Source organism: Mustela nivalis (genome assembly GCF_964662115.1).
Source record: "Mustela nivalis genome assembly, chromosome: 1".
Lineage (NCBI taxonomy): Eukaryota > Metazoa > Chordata > Mammalia > Carnivora > Mustelidae > Mustela > Mustela nivalis.
Window position 1 is genome coordinate 80088791 of NC_139020.1, and position 23711 is coordinate 80112501.

Sequence of the window (23711 nt, forward strand, 5' to 3'; positions counted from 1 at the left end):
ACTAAGAACTTGTGAGTGGAAAATCTTAGCTGCCTCCTCTTACTGGAGAGTGGAGATCTGCTTCGGCATGTTTGGCTTCCTCTAGATGTTTCTAAGAGTTAATGCCCTGGCTGAGCTACTACACGATCACTTTTTTCTATTCAGCAATTCACTAGCACTTTAGGGGCTTGGATCTACGTGATCTTCTTTGATAGGCAATCAGGTCCTCTTCTAGAATGGCCTGGAGAAACACTCTCTTTGGAACACACAGCTCCTTTTCCCTTTTTGTTGTTTTCAGTGGATCTTGTCTTGGCCAGAGACACCCAAAGCTTCTTTTTCTTAGAAAAATCTGTATCTTGGTTCTTTCCACAGTTTGGCGACCGTGGCCATTGCTGCCATAAACATTGGGGTGCAGATGGCCCTTCTTTTCACTACATCTGTATCTTTGGGGTAAAAACCCAGTAGTGCAATGGCAGGGTCATAGGGAAGTTCTATTTTTAATTTCTTGAGGAATCTCCACACTGTTCTCCAAAGAGGCTGCACCAACTTGCATTCCCACCAACAGTGTAAGAGGGTTCCCCTTTCTCCACATCCCCTCCAAGACAGGGAACAACATGTGTTGTTCCCTGTCTTGCTAATTTTGGCCATTCTAACTGGTGTAAGGTGATACCTCAATGTAGTTTTATGGAGTATTATGCCTCCATCAGTAAGGACAAATACCCAACTTTTGTAGCAACATGGACGGGACTGGAAGAGATTATGCTGAGTGAAATAAGTCAAGCAGAGAGAGTCAATTATCATATGGTTTCACTTATTTGTGGAGCATAACAAATAGCATGGAGGACATGGGGAGATAGAGAGGAGAAGGGAGTTGGGGGAAATTGGAGGGGGAGGTGAACCATGAGAGACTATGGACTTTGAAAAACAATCTGAGGGTTTTGAAGGGGTGGGGGGTGGGAGGTCAGGGTACCAGGTGGTGGGTATTATAGAGGGCACGGATTGTATGGAGCACTGGGTGTGGTGCAAAAATAATGAATACTGTTATAATGAAAATAAAAAATAAATTTAAAAAAATCTGTATCATTTCCTCTTGAGTGTATTTCTCTCTGGTTAACTTTTTAAAGGAGTCTTTTATGTGAAACACAAAAATACAGGATTGTAAAGACAAGGACCACTTCCCTTAATGAAATCAAACTCCTCTCAGGTTGGAAAGAGGGCAATCTACCTCAAAGAGAAGGACTGCTCTACTTCCCAGCCCAGATTCCTCCTTGCTCTGGTTCTGTCCTTCCCTGCCAAGAGCAACTTTCTCCTTCTGGAAACTACCACTAGTTGCCATTGGCCATCCACCCCTTGCCCACAGGTCTTAGGTGTTGGGTGTTTCTTCTTAAAATTCTTGTCACACGTGTAACATGAGTGTACTTGTGATCTGCTCAGAGGAATGGCTGAAAAGATGGGAATATTAAAATAAGGCTTTACCAAAGACTGGGGCAGTGAATCTCAAATTGGAAGGCCCATTTAATATCTGATAACAAAGCCCCAAAGATCCTGTTTTACTATATCCAGGATGAGTCTGGTCTGGCCAAAGACTACACTTTGTAAAACACTAGCTAAGAGATTAAAAAAAAGAATAATTGGAGAGAATAGCATACAGCTAAACAGGATCAGGTAGTAAATTTGTGCTCTAAAAACCCATCATGTCTGTGTCCAGGTCTAGCTCTCTGCTTACTGCTAATTCTAGAACCAGATGGTAAGGTCTTCCTTGCTCCCTCCTGTGCAAGTTTAGTTGTCCAGGTTCTGAAACTTGGCCTCTTTCTGATAAGTGGTAATAATGTCCTCTGTTTCTTCAAAGGCCTCACCTTCCACCAGAAGGGTGTTCCATATCCCATAGAGTCAAAGCGACAGTCACATCCAGATCCAACATGATATGCCTAATACCTGTTCAAGAAAGAAACAGAAACATACAGTGTCCATTAATGGGGGATAAGGGTGCCCATAGGTCATTGAAGGTCATAAAAAAAGCTGACAAGTTCACACTACTACTGAATGGTAAACCAAAAGATTTCTTTGGTATGAATTTTTGCTTCTTCCACCTTATTTTACTGATCAACCCAAATACTTCCTGTTCTTCATTGTGAAAATGGAAAATTTAATTTTGGTGCACCCATAGATGGCACCCCAAAAGTATGGCCTCTTCTTCCCAGAGTTCACATTCTAAACAGGCCGAACAAACTAAAATCACATTGTTCCTACCCATTCTGCCCTATAATAAACAACAGGCCGCCTAAAATCTTTCCAGAGTGAAAAGAATGAGCAAATACATGGCATAATTTGTTTTATTTATTTGTACTTTAATTGTACACTGTGCTCAGCAGGCAGGGAATCAGATTCTGAAGGCGCTGTGATTCTTCTTTTCCTGGTGACAAAGGGGGAAAATGAATTACTCCATTAATAATGTTTGCTTTGGGGAGAAAGAAGTGGATCAAGGTTTTAAAAATGAATGTACCAGTTTTAAAGTTCAGTTTTAATTGCGTTACTTGTTTTTATGATGATTCCCTAATTCTCAACGTTTATTATATAATTGAAAATAAATACCCTATCTTTGATCACATGTTGTGTTAACATGAAAAAAAAATTGAAGTTCATAGAGATTCGAGAGCTCTGGAATTTGAGATTATGGAACTTGAATTTAAAACAGATTTATGGATTTGGGAACCCATTATGGTCTACGAAGCAAACAAACAAAAATTCAGTTTGAGAATATTCCATTTGAGATCTTTGGGCCCAAGGTAATAGAAATGTGAAAAGTCATTTACGTTATTACATTTTGCTGCAACAAATGCTAAGAGAAGCAGGGCTGATAAGTTGGTCCTTGTGCTGGAGCAGGGTTGTAGCCATTTAGTTGCTGGATAGTGGGGACAGGGAGAGGGGCAGGGTAATAGCTGGGATGTGGCCATTGGGGCACCTGGGGCGGTGCTTGAGGGAGCTTGAGGCAAGGATTCCTACTGACTAACTGCGAAGGTCAGTGTTGAAATATTCTCTACCCATCCTCATTTGAACAAGAAACAGAAGAGTAATTACCAACTTTCGCCTGTGTATGAAAGAAATGAAGGAAAATGGAAATGACAGAGAAAGAAGGAGAGGAAAATAAATCAATGAGGCTGTCTGGTGCTGGACTGCTGGGCGGCATCTCACCACAGGGCTAACTGAATTAAATCCAGTTTTGCTAAGCTGGATTTTTACAGCCATCTCATTGTTCTGAAGGAACAAATGGGGGAGTGCACGCTTCAGTTAAATGGACATTAAGTACTCACCCTCCCTGGAACAAAAGTGATGTATTTGCCCCTGTTATAGTCCGATACATCCCTTTCCCACGTTCATATGGTTAATGATATGGTCTGGAGTAGTTGTTAGCGAAGAGCTCTTCTAGTCAACACCTGAAGGGAAATAAAGCAAATCAGCTATAGTTTAACCTCTCCATTTTGTTATTTTTGAACTGGTAGGAGAGAAGCTTAGAGGAAATCTTGTAATTTATAGTATACAAAGTGCTGATATATACGTGCTCCATGAAAAGCTACGGTCACGTTAGAGTCTGTGAAGAAATAAATTAGCGGGAGCATCATATCATCTCTCCCAAGTAAGGAACAGCGACACTTCACTAAGGAGAGTCGTGCCCAGTGGAAAAAGCACGGCATTTGTAGTCAGCCAAGATTTAAGTTCCAGTCATGACATCTCTTAAATGCTTTATAATCAGAAGAAATCTCAGTACCTTTTTTTTTTTTCTCCTAAAAAAATAGGTATGCTAAGCGCCGGGGTTGGTATGAGAATTAAATGAAATAACATATGTAAATTATCTTAATCATACTGTGATTATCTAATGCTAGCTCTGACAATCATCAAAAATGAAGAAGTCAAATGTAGAGGCATCTAAGAAAAAGGCAGAAGTTGATTCATGTTATGGAGACATTTTTTTCCCCTAATATAGCCTTTACATTAATTCATCAGATGAATTTTCAGACTTCTTACCACCTGGTTCTGTTTTGTTAGCCTGCCACAGTCTTAAAATTTAAGAGTAGAATGATCAGAGTGATAGAATAAAGCCAGCTCTCCTACTGAGATATGAGAGAGATGAAAGGACCAAGATGACATTATTTTCTCTTCTGAGTACATTTCTTATAAGGTATTCCAAGTCTATGTGGCATAAATCTGTAAAGATCCTGGGAAAAATCCTGAGACAGGAAATATTTATTATGTTTTATTGGTCAGATTAAAAAAAAAAAGGTGACACAAATTCTAATAAAAGGTGTGATCCAGTGTTTGAAATGTGACAAAGAAAGCAAGGGAGACAAGAAAAACGGGACTGAAATAATCCCAGGACAAATGAGACCATTAGCACCATCTATCTCAGCCAGAATGGGGCTTTTATCCCCTGTGAATCAGCTCCCAAGTGGGGATAGGACACCACTGCTTGCTGTTGGAGGAGAAGGTCAAGTCTCTGTAGGCTCCTAACGCTCAGAGATTCCTTGGTATCTCGTAGATTTGTCAGGCCAAGGTCCCGATTTCATTGAGGAGAATTGGAGAACCAGTAGAACTGGGTTAGTTTGGTTTCATATAAGAAACTCATCCACAGTGTGTTATGTACAGAAGTGTATCCGCTATAGCATTTTATTGTCTGTGGAAAGATCAGTCAAAACAGCACTTAAGAAATCTGAAAATTTCAAGTCCTCAAGTCCCTTCACAGATTCATGTAACAACCAATTTAGAGAGCTTGTACATCATTTCTGAGTGATACTTTTCCTTCAAATATTAATTTCTAGTTCTCCAAAGTTTTGACCTTTAAATTGTTTCACAATTCCTGTATCTTCATATACTTTAAACTAACATGGTGCTTCTGTGAGATTTCCAGGGGAAATTCTCAATGTGTACAGTATGGATCCAGTAGGGCAGTGTCAGTGAAACCAGAAAGAGAGGGATTGGGGGGGGATTCTGGTCCATTCTTCTCTTCCTCCTCTTCTTCCTCTTCCTTCTCCTCATTCTCTTCTTCTTCCTCGTCCTCCTCCTCCTCTCTGTCTCTCTCTTTTTCTATTCAGGAAATATATCAGGACCATCTATTTACCAGAGACAGACATTTTTCTAGGCTCTGGAGAGACAGAAAAGGGTACACAGGGCCCCTGTTCTCAAGGTATAAGGAAGCAAAAACAAATACATTAATAAAAGAATGTAAAGAGTAGTAAGAACTATGACAGAAAACAAAACATAAGGGGCAGAGAGAAAAAGTCACAGGAGGAGACTTAATTTTAAGCGAGGGTGCTCAGGGTGGGCTTTTTGAAGCTGTGACATTTAAACTGAGGTCTAAAAATGAGATGGCAAGAGTGGGCGGAAGAACATCCAGAGAGTAGAAACGGTACATGCAAAGGTCACGAGTGGAGGAAGCAGTTCGCTTGGGAAAATGGCTTGGAGGGGCGCAGGAGGAAAAGCAGACCAGACGAGGGACTATTGCTGCAGTCCAGGCAAGAGATACGCGTGATTAGATGAGGGTGGCGACAGCAGAGGTTCAGGGCAGCTGTTAGAACTGAGACTCAGATCAGAGATGGAATGACATTTCCTGCTGGCCAGTTGGCCATGAGATAGTCTTCCCTGCTTTCTGGTCTGAGTAGCTACGAGGATGATGGTGTCACTTACTGAGGAACAGGGTTTTTTTGTTGTTGTTGTTAAAGATTTTATTTATTTATTTGAGAGACAGAGATCACAAGTAGGCCGAGAGGCAGGCAGAGAGAGAGAAGGGAAGCAGGCTCCCCGCGGAGCAAAGAGCCTATGGGGGGCTCGATCCCAGGACCCTGGGATCATGACCTGAGCCAAAGGCAGAAGCTCTAACCCACTGAGCCACCCAGGCGCCCCTGAGGAACAGGTTTTAAGGGAAAAAGATTAAAAGTTACCTTTTGGACATGTGAGGTGGAGAAATCTGCCTGACGAGTGGAACTGTGGGGAAACGATACACTTGTGTCTGAAGCTCAGAGGAGGGCTCTGATTTGATGAAATGTCTTCGGGAGTCATCAACATAAATTCAATATTATGATGGAATTCACGGGAATGGATGTGATTCCCTACGAGGCATGTAATTAGATTGGGGCCTCCACTGAGTGAAGGTAAAGGAGCTTCCTTTTATGGTATTCATCTGTGATGAGTCTCTCCACTTCCAAAGCTCAGCTTAAAAATTAGTATTTATGGAGAGTCTTTTTATGCCCCAAAGCTATCCTCCAAAGCTCTCCTCTGGACTAAAGCAGAATGACTTTTACTAGATGATACTATCAGCCTATACTGAAGCACTTTGTGAGAAACCATACCAGGAATTCATCCTGGGGTTCACCATAAAGATGTTGTGGAGGGTCTCCTTGATTCTATCACAGCAGGGGCATATGCTAGCATCCAGACTTAAGATCCATTTTATTTTGGCAAGCAGAGGGATTTTAAATATTTTAATTATATTATCTATACTAGATAAGCATGTGTTCTGTAAATAGCCACAGTCATCTCTACTCCCTATTACATACCTGGCTGCTTTTCTCAGTTTTGTTTCCTCCCGGGCCCCGGGGAAGCAGCATTTGAGTTTGCTGCCCCAGCCTTTGCACACGGTAGGTAAGGTGACAAGGATGATGTTGGTGGTGATTTTGATGACAGCATGGTGAAGATGGTGGCAATGATGACCGTCTCCATGTCTTGAGCACCCTGTATGTCAGATGTTGTCCTGAGCTCTCCATGTCTACTCAGAAGGACCCAATGACCCTATGAGATAGCTGCTATTTTCCCCATTCACAGATGAGGAAATTGAGGCACAGGGAGGTCAAGTTCCCTGTGCTTGGTTATACAGCTCCAGAACTCTTAAACATTTCATTAGCCTACATTGATTAATGGAAATGGTAATCCGTTCTAGAGGTACAAATCTGTCATGGTGAGATTATCGGGGGGCAAGTGGAAGAAAAACAAAAGCAGAGAAATCCTGAAGCAGTATACTCATGTCCTGTTGTAGCCCACGGTGGGACCGCAACAGAAGCTACCTTTGCTGTCTCTAGTCCAGCGCTGTATGGACCACCACCAACCCATGAGTGGTCCCCACTGAAACCACACAAAAGGTCAGAGTGAATTCTCCTGTTCAAACAGCTATTGGTTTCACAAGTAATTTCTAAAGAGGAGAAGATAATCAGTGGCGTTGAGGGAGTTGGTGACCCTCTACCCCACTACTGCTCTGCGTTCTCCAGCTGCCTTTCCTTCCTTAATTTTTAGTTCCTACTGAGTTCTTTCCTCTTCTCTACAACTTCATCGCCTCCTGTTATTTCCTACATAGACTAAGCCCTACTGCAGTCAGCTAAACAATTTCTGAGCTCATTAAGGCAGAGATCCCTTGCGACGTTGTTTATCTTTTTCAAACTATTTTGAAAACGCAGAGCTGAATGTTCTAGTCGACTTGGGCCAACATTTGGATCTTATCTTGTTATTTGTATGTTAATGTTACCTGTGTCTGCCATCACTTTGTTCTAAAAGGCCTTAGTAGACAGCGCCCTTGTCAGCCTAATTAAACTTTGGTTCCTTCTTAGTGCACAGGAATGCAAGTTCGTTTGTTTTTCATTTTAAATAAATGAGATAAAAAGGTGAATTCATCAAACAGATCAGTTAAGAAAGGTGACTTTCTTCACAGGGAAAATTTCTTCCAGGGGAAGGATTGTTCTCAATACATTTAGGTTTTTGTTTATATAGCATTTTACTTGGAGATTGAGTGTGGGGGGGGGAAGACCTGGAATTCTAAATTTCTTCATAGCTGTTGCCTCCTGACGATGAGCAAAGAATAAAAAACAAAGCATTTCAGAAGTGAAGACATAAGCCCACAAAGGTTCCCCAGGAAAACGTGATGTGTGTAGTGCCAGAAAGCCTAAACCACAAATTCTACTGCAGTGATCAGTAAGACCTGGCTGAATTAGAGAATTCCTCTTCCCTGCTGTGTCCTTGGCATTAGGTCAGGGAAGGGAGTAGGTGTTGACAGACGCAGCCCCTGCCCTCCCCCAGCAGAGGGGAGCAGGCCAGGGGACTCCGCAGTCGGAACACTGTGTGTTAAAGGTTCTGTGAGCGACACGCATGGGGTGCCAAAGCAGGCACTCAGCGAAGGAATGGAATCGCACGGATGGATAGTGGTTGGGTCGGAGAACAGCTTAGTTTTTAAATCATGTAGCATGGAAAGGAAATGAAAAACCTGAACTAATCTGGAAGCTCTCCTAAGAAACCTCTTTGAGGTTTCTCGAGAAATCTCAGAGCAGACACAACAGCACTGTCGTTCCCTCCTGGTTGGCAAGAATGAGCCATCCTGTGCTGCGTGAGTGGGGAAAGGTGAGCGGACAACGCAAACAGACTCCTCCGGCACAGAAGAGTCAGGGTGAGGCAGACAGCTCTGGGATAACAAAGGAAAGCTCTGCGTCACGGGAGTGTGTGGGATTCTGAGGACGAGGTGTGCCTGAACAGAGGCAGGCTTTCTGTCACGCTGTGTGGGGTGCTGGGCTCCGTCCACCATCTCTCGGCATCCACCTGACGTCATTCATTAAATTCCACCTTATCTGTCATCCAGCACTTACTGGCCTGTTGTTCACTGCCCCCCGCCCCCCCCCCCCCCCGTTTCCTTTTCCTTGTTAATCCTCATCCAGTGTTTCACTGGCGATACAAACTTCTGGGCCCACACAGAGAATTTCCTCTAGCCTGTTCAAAGGTGGAGGGGCCCGGGGACATAGGTCATGGCCAGAAGCTCCCCTCATTCCATAAATTCTCTGATCTGCCCTCCCAATAAATGGAAGGCTCTTAGGGGAGGGGGTTACCCTGTCAATGAAGCTGTGTGAGGTCTGTGACATTCCTGACTTCTCTGTAACTGTGCTTCATTCTGTTGATTTTTGTCCCTCATCCCTGTGTGTGTGTTTGTGTGTGTGAGTGTGTGTGTGTGTACAAAGCAATCTCAGGCAAGTTAGGGTCTCTTCCTGCTTTTCTTCTGGGACTGTGCCCTGTTCTGGGGAACAGGCACAGTGTCAAGGAGAGCATGCGCTGGGACTAGAGTCTCCAGCCACTGAGGAGCTCTGTGAGGTGGCTTGGGCTTATCTGTCCAGGCTTCGTAGCAGCCACCCCAGCTCAAGTCCATAGAGAGGCCCAGGGAATGGGGGTAGGGGAGGGGGGTGCTCTTCTCTCCTCACACTCACCATCATCCCGACCTGTCTCAGTATCTGCCAATAACACTTCTCCTGAGGGCTCCTCTGGACAACCCACATCAATGTCTAGGTCTCTTCCTTCCCTCTTCAGAGACTGTTGTTGTCCACAGGCTGGGAGGATATGAGCTATGCCTCATCATAGATTCTTCCAAAGCTTTATCTTGCCCAGAGTTTTTCTGCATCTCCTCTGGAGATGAATGTCTGTGTTCTGTGGTATCACAGTCACAGTAAATACTGTAGCTCCAGCTTCTAAAGTCGGATGGTCATGGGAGAGGCAGGGGGTTGAGCTAGCAGGAAACAGAAGGGAAAGGCGCTACAGAGAATATGTCATAATATCATTATCCACACAGAGTTCGCCCCAAGTCCTCACCCCGCCTTGGACCTCTCTACTGTCTCTCATACTTCAGTGGCAGGATCCCCACTAAACCCCGGGATGACCCGCTCCATTGCCAGTTGTCTCCTTTTTACCAAGTCTCCCAGTAATATCCATACCTCGGTCTTCTGCATTTGGGGTCACATTCAGCAGATCTGTTCCACGTTGCCTTGTTGCTCCTTGTTGCCCAGGCCTCAGGGGAGCAACCTGAAAAGCAAACAACCGCCACCCACAGGAGAGAGGCTTTGGTGAGTAGTGGGCAGGGCAAGTCTGTAGCCCCATCAGAATCCAGCAGGCCTCTTTCTGCCCTCTGCCCCATTCTGGCAAGCTTCTGCCTCAGGGATTCCCCACAGGCACCTAAGACCATGGGAGCGGGCCTGGCTACGTGTTCTCCAGCCTGGCTGTGGACTGCCTGGGTGCTGCTGGGGAGGCTGGGCCTCTCAGCTGGGAGCAACACACGTGCCCGGCTACCCCCTTCACACAGATAGTGAATCTGGCATTCTGCACTCCCATGGTTGACAGAAACTCCTCAGATGATTCCAGCACGGACCCACGGGGAGAACTCTGCTATGAGCAATTGTTAAGTGGTTCACCAAATATAAAACTAATTAGAAGCGGAGGTAAAATCTGTTAACTGACGAGCTATTCTTCAGGCGGTCAGCTGTTCATTCTCAGCTTTCTGTCAGCCTGAGTTTCCTTCCTTTCACAGACACCACTTTTTATCCCCATCCTCACTCCCTTTCTCTGTCCTTTTTTCCTTTTCTTCTTTTTTTTCTCTTCTCAAACATTGAATGAGCTCCTGGTACGTTCCAATCAGACAAGGGTGAATCAGACCCAGACCCAGCCTCATTCAAGTTAATACATTATCATGGTAAGTGTGTAGGTTGCCTAAGTTGTCTATTGCTGTGTAACAAATTAAACTTTGGTGGCTTAAAACCACATTTATTATCTCACAGTTTCTGGGGATCAGGAATCCAGGCACAAGCTTAGGGAGGTCCTTTGGCTCAGGGCATCTAGGAGCTGACAGACAAGGTGTAGGTCTGGCCATTAGCCAGCTCAAGGCTCAGCTGGCGGAAGCTCCACTTCCAGACTCACTCATGTTACTCTTGGCAGCCTTGAACATTTGATGGCTGCTTGCTGGCTGTTGGCCAGAAGCCTCCTTCATTTCCTTGCCACATGGGCCTGTCTGCAGAGCTCTTCATGACACGGAGACTGGCTTCCGTCAGAGTAAGCGAGCAAGAAAGGGTAGAAAGAAGCTATCGCTTCACTGTATTCTGTTTTTCAGGAACCAGTCTCTGGTCTGGCTTACACTCAAAGGGAAGGGATTGATGACACAGAGTGTGAACGCTGGGGGGCACAGATCACTCGGGGATGCTAGAGGCTGTCTACCATTGCGTCTTTTAAAACACTTCAGCCTCAAATCATCTAGCCCAAACACATCAGTTACCCTTTCCTAAAGATGCAATTAGGAAGGGAGGTGAGGAAATTTAAGGAACATTCGAATAAAGCCCCAAAGATGGAATAAAGGTAGTTCATAATTCCTGTTTTCTGGAGAATTGAGATAACCTAATCAATCCTGCGTAAACATATCCTCCCACCCATCCTCCCAAAAGACCAGTTCCAGTCAGGTAAGTAGAGTATATTCAGCTGAAGAGCCAATATTCAGCTCCATCTGCATCCCTATCTATTTCCAGAGAAACTAAGGCATTCTAACTTGGGATGCACCTACTTGACTTGCTGTGTCTGTGATCAGATTTCCTCCAACCAGCAAAACCCACAACTTTAAGAATATAGCTCACACACAATATCCAAATGAGAGGATTCCATTCGAGAATCTAGCCTTGTATAAACTCTGTCTGATTTGGATACTAGCCTGTGAGCTGTTATTATTCATTTAAGGTGTTGGAGGAGAGAAAGTCTGAAGGTACCCCTAATTGGCTGCCTTGGGATAACACATTTGAGATGAAGTCGATTAATACTTCAGTGTCTGCTAGACCTGAGTTATAGCAACTCATGCTTCAGTCTAAAAGATTAATAATGTATCATACAAATGGATCCTGCAGTGCAATTTCAGATTTTTAAGAGAGTACATTCACACTCATGTCATCATTTTTGAAGAAATGAAGGCAGATTGGAAATATCTAAATATTTTTGACAATGTACAATACATCACCAAGGAATCTGCTATTTTAATTTATACACATTGCCAGCATTGAAATGAGACCCACATCCTTAGATTCTAACTCAGTCTCATAAACAACAATGCAGTGGCCCTCAAGAGCCCTCTGAAAGGTAGCACACAGGCAGTGACTGAAAAAAAGGAGATGTTCATATTGCCTAGACTGCTTCCTCACTTGTGCTCAGTGCTCCACTTGCCTTCTTGTAAAACAGTTAGCCCTACCTATGTTGACTACCTTAAAAGTCCTTATTCATTGAAATACTCCAGCAAATTGATGGTGGCACTTTCTCTAGTACAAAAACAAAATAAAAATCCTCTATGACTCAAAGCTTAGGATTTTATTGCTAATTCGGTCAAGGAGTAAATTTGTCTCCATGATCGAAATATAGTTTAGGAGGATTCCATATAACACATAAGTTCTTTGATATTTACCTACAGTCACATTGGGGGATTTGATTTTGAACCCTCAGAACCTCAGACATTATGATTTTGTTATTTGCAACTCTGTGGAATTTCATACTTTAGAAAATGTGATTCCAAGTTAGAATTCACTGGAGAAAAACATAGAAACCTGTCTTAATACATCACTTAACAGAGGGCGTGAAAGTGAGCAGGAATACTTTTCACACTGCAAAATCCATTCCCATAATGCATCAGGTAAGGCTAAGGTGGTGACTACAAAAAATATACTCTGCCTTCATTTTTCAAATATGATTCATCTGCCCAGATTGCTGATGGGACAATAGAGTCCCAGAGAGGCTAGATGATACTAGCAATTAGGTACTAATTAAACCCAAGCTTTCTGATTTTTACTCACTGCCTTTCATAAACCCAAGAGGCTCCTGTTTTTCAAATTTAGAAATTAAGCAACTCTCAGAGCTCCCTTTCTCTGAGCTTCTATGAAAACAATACAACAAAATGCAGCACAAGCCAAATCTGCAAGGAACTTGGGGATTGATCGTCACCAGCCCCACAAAGTACACATTAGGGCGCTAAGTAAATATCCCTCAGTGGTGCACAGGTTTCTGCAGAGGTGTCTTTTACCAACTTGAAAAAGAAGGGTTCAAAGACCCACATTTCTCTGGATTTTCCAGCAATGGTGAAATCCTGTAGACACAGGAGGTTAGAGGAGAAGGACAGTGGTTTCAAATGTAGCTGCCAGGAAGAATGGCTCTATCTCGTTGGCTTTGTCTTCCCAAGTTACAGCACCAGGGAGTTCCTTGAACTGCCCACTCGGTTGGCATAATGTCTCTGGTGTGTTGTGATGTGGTGGGTGTTTTATTTGAGATGGTGAAGTGGAAGAAACAGTCTCTATGGCCGAAGTCATGAAAGAGGAATGTTTCAGGAGCATGTACTCACACCTCCCTGTCTGTCTATCCGTCTGTATGTCTCCCTCTCTCTCACACACGTGCACACACGTCCTTGTTCTGAAGACTCTGGATTCTGTCACCAGGCTTGAATAGATCCATGTCCCCTCAGTGAATCCTTTCACTGGTCTGGGAAGAGGCTCATTCCTCAGAGTAGGAACTTTGACGGCAGACACAGATAGAAAAGAAGGTCAAAATATTTGAGCTATCGTGAGAAATATTGTTTTTATGAGAAACTTAAGAATTCCATTTCTTGTTTTCTGCATGCCAATGCAATGTTTCACAAACCTAGTGAACTTGCATTTGGGTAGTACAAGATTTTTACTATTTTCTCATTCATATGGCTTCTTAAAAAATCATAAAAACCTATTTGATTCTCACAATGCCATTTAGTATGTTTTAATAAATTGTAGGAAGTTTTAGAATAGTATTCTTCAATAGAAATATAATGAAACTACATGTGTAATTGAAATTTTTCTAGGACCATGTTAGAAAAATGAAAAATGTGGGTGATATTCATTTTAATAATATATTTTGTTTAATCCACTCTATCCATAATACTCTTTTGATATATAATGCATATAAAAATTATTAATAAGGTACTTTATGTTATTTTTTCATACTTAATCTTCAAAATCTGGTAGGTATTAGGGGCGCCTGGTTGGTGCCGTCAGTAGAACACATGACTCTCAATCTTGGGTTGTGACTTCAAGTCCCATGTTGGGCATGGAGAATACTTTAAAAAAACAAAACAAAACACTGAATTTGGATGTTAAATTTTTATCAGAAATCCTTAGCCTGTATTTAACTTTAATAAAATTTACATTTGAAAAAGTTTGTTCACATTTCCAAGTTGTTCCAGATATACTTAAGATAGCTGAAGTTAGTATGAATTTTTAAATTTAAATTAATTAAAATTGATATTAAAAATTCAGTTTCTGGGGCACCTGGGTGGCTCAGTGGGTTAAAGCCTCTGCTTTTGGCTCAGGTCATGATCCCAGGGTCCTGGGATCCAGCTCCGCATCGGGCTCTCTGCTCAGCGGGGAGCCTGCTTCCCCCTCTCTCCCTGCCTGCCTCTCTGCCTACTTGTGATCTCTGTCTGTCAAATAAATAATAAATAAATTTAAAAAAATTCAGTTTCTTAGTTGCTAGCTACATTTCAAGTGAACAATAACCACATGTGTCTAGTAGCTATCAGATGATATGGAACAGGCTTAGAATAATAAAACTTTTTATCCTCTGAGCCACCATAAATCTCACTACAGAAGGATTTTATCATTTTCTTACCTTGCCACATAATCTCTACTTGTTTGATGTTTGTTATCCTCATAGTATCTTTTTTAATGAAGGACACTAAGGATGTATGAAATTAGTCTTTTAATCCCAAAATAGTTAACATATAGTTTTATATTAGTTTCAGGTATATAATATAGTGATTCAACAATTATATACATTATTCAGTGCTCATTATGATAAGTATATCCTTAATCCCCTTCACCTAGTTCACTCATCCCCCAGCCCAACTCCCTTCTGGTAACCACCAGTTTGTTCTCTGTAGTTAAGAATGTGTTTTTCAGTTTGCCCATTTTATTTCATTCATTTGTTTTGTTTCCTAAATTTCACATATGAGTGAAATCATATGGTATTTATGTTTTTCTGGCTAATTTGGCTTAGCCTCATACCCTCTAGATCCATCCATGACATTGCAAATGGCAAGATTCCATTCCTTTTTATGGCTGAATAATAATTCACTGAATAATATTTCACAGAAATATTAATATCTTAATTAATCAAGACTTAATTAATTAAGATCTTATTAATTAAATCAATAAAATAAAAATAATAAAAATAAATAACAAATAATAAAATTTAAAATAATAATTAAGATCTCAATTAAGAATCTTAATTAAATTTTAAGCTAATTAAAAAGATATTAATTAATTAATTAAGATCTTAATTAATATCTTTTTTAAAGGATTTTATTTAGTTATTTGACACAGAGATCACAAGTAGGCAGAGAGGCAGGCAGAGAGAGATGGGGAAGCAGGCTCCCTGCTGAGCAGAGAGCCCCAATGTGGGACTCAATCCCAGGACCCTGATATCATGACATGAGCTGAAGGCAGAGGCTTAACCCACTGAGCCATCCAGGTACCCCTGTATACCACCTCTTCTTAATCAATTTATCTATTGATGGACACTTGGGTTGCCTTCGTCTTTTGGCTGTTGTAAATAATGCTTCAATAAACATAGGGGTACATATATCTTTTCAAATTAGTGTTTTCATGTTCTTTTGGTAAATAACTAGTAGTGGAATTACCAGATGATATGGTAATTTTTTGAGGAACTTCAAACTTTTCTACGTGGCTGCACCAGTTTGCATTCCAACTAACAGCTCCTTTTTCTCCACATTCTTGCCAACGCTTGCTGTTTCTTGTATTGTTGATTCTAGCCATTCTGCCAGGTGTGTGGTTGTAACCCATTGTGGTTTTGATTTGCATTTCCTTGATGATGAGTGATGTTGAGCATCTTTTCATGTGTCTGTTGGCCATCTGGATGTTCTCTTTGGAGAAATGCCTGTTCATATCTTGTGCCCATTTGTTAATTGCACTGTTTGGTTTTTGGTTGTATAAACTCTGTCTGATTTGGATACTAACCTTTTATCAGATTGTCATTTGTAAACATTTTCTTCCATTCAGTAGGTTGTCTTTTAGTTCTGTTTATTGTTTCCTTTGCTGTGCAGAAGCTTTTTATTTGATGTAGTCCCAATAGTTTATTTTTGTTTTTGTTTCCCTTGCCTCAGGAGACATATTTAGAAAAATGCTGCTACAACCAATGGCAGGGAAGTTACTGTTTGTGCTCTTTCCTACCGGTTTTATGGTTTCAGGTCTCATATTTAGGTCCTTGCCAGTTTGCGTTTATTAGTATGTGTGATATGATGAAGTGGTCCAATTTGATTGTTTTGCCGCCCAGTTTCCCCAGGATCATTTGTTGAAGAAACTGTCTTTTTCCCATTGCATATTCTTTCCTGTTTTGCTGAAGATGAATTGACCACATTATCATGGGTTTATTTCTGAGTGCTCTATTTTGTTCCACTGATCTATGTGTATACTACAATTCTGTAGCATATCTTGAAATTTGGGTTTGTAATACCTCCAGTTTTGTTCAGTGAATCAAGACTGCTTTGTCTATTCAGGATCTTTTGTGGTTCCATATAAATAATAAAATTATTTGTTCCAGTACTGTGAAAATTGTGTTGGTACTTCGATAGGGATTGCATTAAACCTGTAGATTGCTTTGGGTGGTATGGACATTTTAATGATATTTGTTCTTCCAATCCATGACCCTGGAGTATCTTTCCATTTGTTTATATCATCTTTAATTTCTTTCATCAGTGTTCTGAGGTTTTCAGAGTACAGGAATTTCAACTGCTTGATTAAATTTATGCTAAAGTGTTTTATTATCTTTGGTGCAATTATAAATAGAATTATTTTCTTAATTTCTCTTTCTGTGACTTCATTATTAGGGGTTGGGAATCCAGTGGATTTCTATATATTAATTTTATATCCTGTGATCTTACTAAAGGTATTTATCACTTCTGGTAGTTTTTTGGTGGAGTCTTTAGGGTTTTCTATATATGGTAAGCTGTAAGTAGTGACAGTTTTTACTGATCAACGTGGATGCCCTTTTTGCTTGTCATATTGCTGTGGCTAGGACTTCCAGTACTATCTTCAATAAAAGTGGTGAGAGTAGACCTTCCTTTTTTTTTTTTTTTTTTTTTTTTCAGATTTTACTTATTTAAGAGAGTGAGAAAGTGAGTGAGTGAGTGAGTGAGAGAGGAAGATGTAGAGAGAATCTGAAGCAGACTCCACACTGAGCACATAGCCAGGGGTGGGGCCTGATCCCACAATTGTGACCTGATCTGAAACCAAGAGATGGATGCTCAACTGACTGAGTCACTCAGGCACCCAGGTAGAGCAGAAATTCTTATCTGTTCCTGATCTTAGGGGAAAAGCTCTCAGTTTTTCATCATTGAGTATGATGCTACCTGTGGGTCTTTTATATATGGCCTTTAACATTTTGAAGTATGCTCCCTCTAAACTTACTTTGTTGAGGGTTTATTTTCTTTTTATTGTGAACGGGTATTGTATTTTGTTAAATTCTTTTTCTGCAGCTATTGAAATGATGATATGGTTTATTTATGTGATGTGTTACATCCGTTGATTTGCAAATATTGAACCACCCTCACTTCCCAGGAACAAATGCCCCTTGATCATGGTGAATGATTTTTTTTAACATATTGTTGAATTCAGTTTGCTAATATTTGCAGATTTTTGCATCTATGTTCATCAGATATATTGGTCTGTAGTTCTCCCTTTTTGGTAGTCTTTATCTGGTTTTGGTATCAAGGAAATGCTGGTTTCATTGAATTAATTTGGGAAATTTTCTTTCTTCAATTTTTTGGAATAGTTTGAGAAGATGAGGTATTAATTCTTATTTAGATGTTTGGTAGAATTGACCTGTGAAGCCATCTGGTTCTGAACTTGAGTTTATTGGAAATTTTTTGGTTATTGATTCAACTTTTCTCACTGATGATCTGACTGTTCAAATTTTCTATTTCTTCCTGATTCAATTTTAGAAGGTTCTATGTTTCTAGGAATTTATCCATTTTTTAGGTTGTCCAATTATGATTTTTTATAATATTTTTCTAGAATCCTTTGTGTTTCTGTGGTGTCAGTTGTTATTTCTCCTTTTACTGATTTTGTCTATTTGTGTCTTCTCTCTTTCTCTCTCTTTTAAAGAATCCAGCTAAAAGTTAATCAATCCAGCTAAAGGTTTCAAAGAACCAGCTCCTCATTTCATTAGTCAGTTCTATTGTTTTTTGGTTTCCGTATCATTTGTTTTGCTTTAAAAAAATTTATTCATTTATTTGACAGAGAGAGACTGAGAGGGAATACAAGCAAGGGGAGTGGGAGAGGAAGAAGCAGACTCCCTGCTGAGCAGAGAGCCTGATACAGGACTTGATCCCAGGACCAGGATCATGACCTGAGCTGAAGGCAGACGCTTAATAACCGAGCCACCCAGGCACCCCATTTGTTTTGCTTTAATCTTTGTTATTTACTTTCTCCTGCTGGTTTTCGGTTTTCTTTGTTCTTCTTTTTCTAGCTCCTTTAGGTGTAAGTTCAGGTGGTTTGAGATTTTTCTTGCTTCTTGAGGTAGGCCTGTACTGCCATAAACTGTCCTCTTGGAATCACTTTTGCCTCTCCCCAAAGATTTTGGACCCTTGTGCTTTCATTTTCATTTATCTCATGTAGCTTTTGATTTCCTCTTCAATTTCTTGGTTGACCCATTCATTGTTTAATAATATGTTATTTCACCTCCATGTATCTGTGTTCTTTGTAGATTTTTTCTTGTGGTCGATTTCTAGTTTCATGTGTTATGGTTGGAAAAGATGACTTAAATCTTTTTGGATTTTTGAGATTTGTTTTGTGGCTTAACGTGTGATACCTTCTAGAGAAAGTTTCATATGCACTTGAAAAAAAATATGTATTCTGCTTTTTAGGATGGAATGTTTTTAATACACCGATGTATCATTGAAAGCCACTTTTTCCTTGTCAATTTTTTGTTTGGATGATCTGTCCCTTAATATAAGTGGGGTGTGGAAGATCCTATTATTGTTGTATTACTATCTATTATTTCCTTCATGTCTGTTAATAGCTGCTTTATGTATTTGGATGCTCCCACGTTGGGTACATAAATATTTATAATTGTTGTATCTTTTTGTTGGAATGTTCCATTTATGATTTTACAGTGTCTGTCTTCATCTTTTGTTACAGTCTTTGTCTCAAGGTTTAGTTTTTCAAATATAAGTATTGCTACCTTGGTTTTGTTGCTGTTGTTGTTGTTTTAACTTCCATGATAAATTCTTTCTCATTCCTCCACTTTCAGTCTGCTTGTGTCCCTAGTTCTGAAATGAGTCTCTTATAGGCATCATATAGATGAGTCTTTCTTTTTTCTATATTTCATCACCCTATGTGTTTTGATTGAAGCAGTTAGTCCATTTACATTCAAAATAATTATTGATAAGTATGTATTTATTGCCATTTTGTTACTTGTTTTATGGTTGTTTTTGTAGCTCTTCTCTGTTCCTTTCTTCTCTTGCTCTCTTCTCTCATTGTTTGCTGGCTTTCTTTAATGTTATATTTGAGTTCCTTGCTCTGTATATTTTGCATATCTATTACCGGTTTTTGATTTGTGGTTGCCACTAGGTTTGTCTATAACATCATCTGCATAAAACAGTGTATACAACAGTGGTTGCTTAAGTTTGAGCTCATTCTTTATTCCTCTCCCCTTCTTCAATGTTTTAGGTATCTTGTATCATACTGTATATCCTTTTATTTTGTGAACCCATTGACTGATTTTTATAAACATACTTAATTTTGCTGCCCTTATGCTTCCTACTTTAGCAGTAATGAGTTCCTTTAACCCTGCTTGTCTGGGAATCTCTTTATCTCTTCCTCTTTTCCGAAAGATAGCCTTTCTGAATAAAGTACCCTTGCCTGCAGATTTTTCCCATTCAGCATTTTGAATGTATCACTCTCCAAGCCTGCAGAGTTTCTGCTGAAAAATCTGCTGATCGCCTTATGGGGTTTCCCTTGTATACAACTTTTATTTTCTCTTGTTACTTTTAAGATTCTCTCTTTATTACTACTTTTTACCACTTTAATCACTTACTATGTATTTTGGTGTGGTCGTCCATGAGTTGATTTTGTCAGGGGTTCTCTGTGCCTCTTGGATCTGGATTCTCTTCCCTAGATTCAGGAATTTGCCAGCTATTATTTCTTCAAATAAATATTTGGCCCACTTTTCTCTCTCTTCTCCTTTTGGGATCCTTATAATGTGACTGTTATTATGCCTAATGCTGACACTGAGTTCCCTACGTCTATTTTCATTATGTATTTTTTTTCTCTCTCCCGTTTAGCTTGATTGCTTTCCATTACTCTGTCCTCTGGGTCTCTGATCCATTCTTCTGCTTTCTCTAGTCTACTGTTCATTTCCTCTTGTATTTTTTAAAATTTCAGTTATTGAGCACTTCATCTGTAATTGGTTCTTTTTTTTATGTATTCTGTATCTCTGTTAAGCTTCTCAGTGAGGTTCTCCACTCTTTTCTCAAATCTAGTGGGTATCATTATGATCATTACTTTAAGTTCTTTCTCAGGCATATTGCTTATCTCTGTTTCATTTAGTTCTCTGACTGTGATTTTGTCCTGTTCTTTCATTTGGAACATAGCCCTCTGTCTCCTCATTTTGTCTAACTCTCAGTGTCTGTTTCTATGTGTTAGGAAAGTCAGCTATGTCTCCAGCTCTTGAAAGTAGAAGCTTTATAAAGAAAGGGCCCTGTAGTGCCCTGTAGTGCAATTTCTTCTGTTTACCAGAACCCAGTGCTTCACAAGTGTCTCCTATGTGCACTGCATGCTCCCTACTGCTGTGGCTAAGCCATGTTTGCCTTTAGTCCAGCTGTATGCATTGGCTCTGTTTGCCTATTGTAGGCAGGGCTTAGATCCTGTGTTGTTAGTAGGCTAATCTGGGGCGGCCTTGGTCTTGAGTTGAATCAGACCAGGTTTTCCAGAGATGTGGAAGCACTGAACCACAGGGTGCTGTCCCTGTGTTGTCCCCTGAGAAGATTTTGTTGGTGGGTGGAGACTGCAGTCAGACAAGATGTCTATCCATAGCCTACTGCTGGGCTGTAGTCAGACTAGTGTGTGTGTTATCTTTCCCTCTCCACAGGGCAGGAGTCACTTTGGAGTGATGCTGGGCCTTGTTGGGGCTACTTGCACACTGTCAGACTCCTGGTGCAGCTTTGGATGAGCTCCAGCCAGGGGCATATCAGACAGGGCAGATTTGTAGGAAGATATGGGGGAGGGCAGTGGCAGTGGTAGCCAGGTTTGCACAGGTTACCTGTGGGAGTGGAGGCCAGGCTGGAGGGGGCATGTCCACAGGAGAACATGTGGTTAGGGAACACTGTTAGCAAATAAGGTGAGTGCTGGCCTTGTGCTGGTTTCCACAGGTATCTGTGTAGATGTCTAGGCTGGGGCGGGGGTGGGGCAGAGCAACAGGGGCCACCAACTTCTTTGTTTCTGGAAAAGTTTCCCATTGACCCCACAGTTCTAGTACACAGTGTGATATTAGTAAATAAATCTCCTTCCCATATACCTCAGGTGGTTTTCAAACTGCTGCTTCTATGCTGTCTCTCCAGGGCTGTTTGTTTTGGTGTCTCTTTGAGGGCAGGGACTCAGTGTCCTCTCACTCTTTCAGCTTTTCTAGAGCTGAGCCAGTTGCTTTTTAAAGTTGCAGGTGTGACGCCCTGCTGATTGTAAGAACTCAAAAATTCTGTCCCTTTGGTTTTGAAAGTCAGATGTTGTGGGGATTCATATTCCCCATGCAGATTCCCTTTGCCTGGGTTTTCTGGTGTGAAGGTCCATTTCTCTCCCTTCTCTGAGCCTACAGTGTCCCTCCATCTCATGAACAGTCCCACAATTCCATTTAGCTCCTGACCTCATCACCACCCTTCTTACCCTCTTCAACATGGCCTTGTCTCTGTATTTAGCCATGGAGAATCTATTCTGCCAGTCTTCAGATCATTTTCTGGGTTACTTACACTGATGTAGGTGTTAGGTAGTGTATCTGTGGGAAGAGATAAGGTCCTCCTACTCTGCCATCTTCCCCAAAAGCTCTGGATAGATTTATTCAAAAGGATTAGGATTTTTGGCAAAATTAGGTCCAAATGAACTTTTTTTCTTTATTATTCCACATCATCCCTTCACTTAAACCACCACCAACAAAAACAAAAACAAAAACAAAAACATCCCTAAGGTTGTGATGTAATTTTGGTTGGTCATTTCTGTCCCTCCATCAACAGCTGTCCAGGGTGATAAAACTTCCACTTCTTCTATGGGAAAGAGGTAGGAAGAGAGGGAATTGTCTTCTGGTTTCTTCTAGAAGAAGGACAACAGAAAAACCAGAGGAAGAAACCAGAGGGGGCGCCCAGAGGAAGCTGAGGACCCATTCACCGTGTTCTCACTTCCTTCCATGCCCTTCCATTCCTCTCCCTCATGTTACCTCCCAGACACTATACACTGACTTGCAACAACTTGGATCTCTGGAATTTCTTTGGGAGGAACTTCAAAAAGCCTAGGTTTTCAAGCAAATTAGAAAACACTGCATACACCTGTGGAAATGATGGCACTTGGTTTTCCTCAGCTTTTTCCACTTTTTGTTTTTTTGTTTGTTTAAGAGAGAGCCTGAATTGGGCTTTGGGTTATGCTTCCAGCCACTTGTGTGACCTCAGAAAAGATGGCTCTGTTCCCCTTCATTGAAACACTGTTTGGATGAGGATGAAAGGAGTTTGTTTCTAAAACACTTCTCTGGGCATCTGGTGGAGATAAAGTCCTTAAGAAACAGTGGAACTTATCACTGTTGTTTTAGACTATGAACTCATAAAGCTTATCAACAAAGAACTATGTAATCACTATGCATAAAATATATTTTAAAGGCAGAATATCCTACAGTACTCAAAAGAGAAAATGCCTTACATGATTTGGTGGGGGAAGGGGGGAGTACTTATTTTGAAATAAATGAATCTTGGGCTTGTTTCCTGTGAATGTGCCTGGCAACAACACCATGCCAGGCCCACTTTAAAGAGGAGTGTATATTACCTTCAGAACTCCTTTCTCAAAATTGGATCATTTGAATCATTCTGTTGAAAAATGAATGCAAACCCCTACATGGCAAAAAAATTCAAACTCTGACAGTGGTCTCCCATCTCCTTTTCTGTATGAACTCATGGCATCTTCCTTTTACTTCACCCAGTTTCACCTCTCAGCATCCTATGGTATCATGAGCCTCCAACTATGGCTCAGAAGGGACATCAGAAGCCAAGCTTGGGAGACTGGGAGACTCTGGGAGAATTTGTAATGACCTTGCACCTTGTCCATCTTCCCCCATAACACATTGCCATTGGTGTTTTAAGAAATTTCAGAAGGTGAAGCCCAGTGAATAAGCAGTGATTTGCTTCTAGATCATCAGCTCAGATCAGTGGACTCTTGTTGCCTCTGGATTAGAAAGGTCAGTGACCCTCAGCCAGGATCCAAGAGGATGAAAATGAGCAAGGGCACCAGGAGAGCAATGAGCGATCTGCTTATGTAACAGCAAGGAAATGATCACCGTGGTGTGTGCACATCATTATGTGAATTTATGCCATCTGCAAATGATCAGATTAGAGAGAAGCTGCACATCACCATCTTATGCAATACGTAGTGTGTCATTATAGATTCTATTTTTGACCGACATCCTGAGACACTTAACGGATATTTAACTGCAGTAAACTTTCTATAGATTTGTCATAGTTTGAGAAAAGTGAAAATAGGAATGTCACCTTAGAGGGAAACGTAGTGTGGTAGAAAAAGCCCTAGAAAATCTAAATTTGTATCCTGTCCTCCCACATGTTGGTGGTGACCTTGAGCAAGTCATTTTACACTGTTCAAGCCTCATTTTACTCATTTGTAAGCAAGCATCAAAGTATC

General features: G+C 41.0%; 1 protein-coding gene and 1 long non-coding RNA gene across 7 annotated transcripts in view; one reads left to right on the forward strand and one right to left on the reverse strand.

Annotated features, from left to right (window-relative positions):
- The window catches only part of KCNAB1 (potassium voltage-gated channel subfamily A regulatory beta subunit 1), a 400144-nt gene that overhangs the window by 201804 nt on the left and 174629 nt on the right, over positions 1-23711 (forward strand). The window lies entirely within an intron of this gene.
- Positions 3338-10009, reverse strand: LOC309855118. The gene is made up of 3 exons (XR_014306630.1): positions 9943-10009; positions 9705-9792; positions 3338-3413 (listed from the first exon to the last, which is right to left on the reverse strand). It is a non-coding gene; the product is annotated as an uncharacterized lncRNA (long non-coding RNA).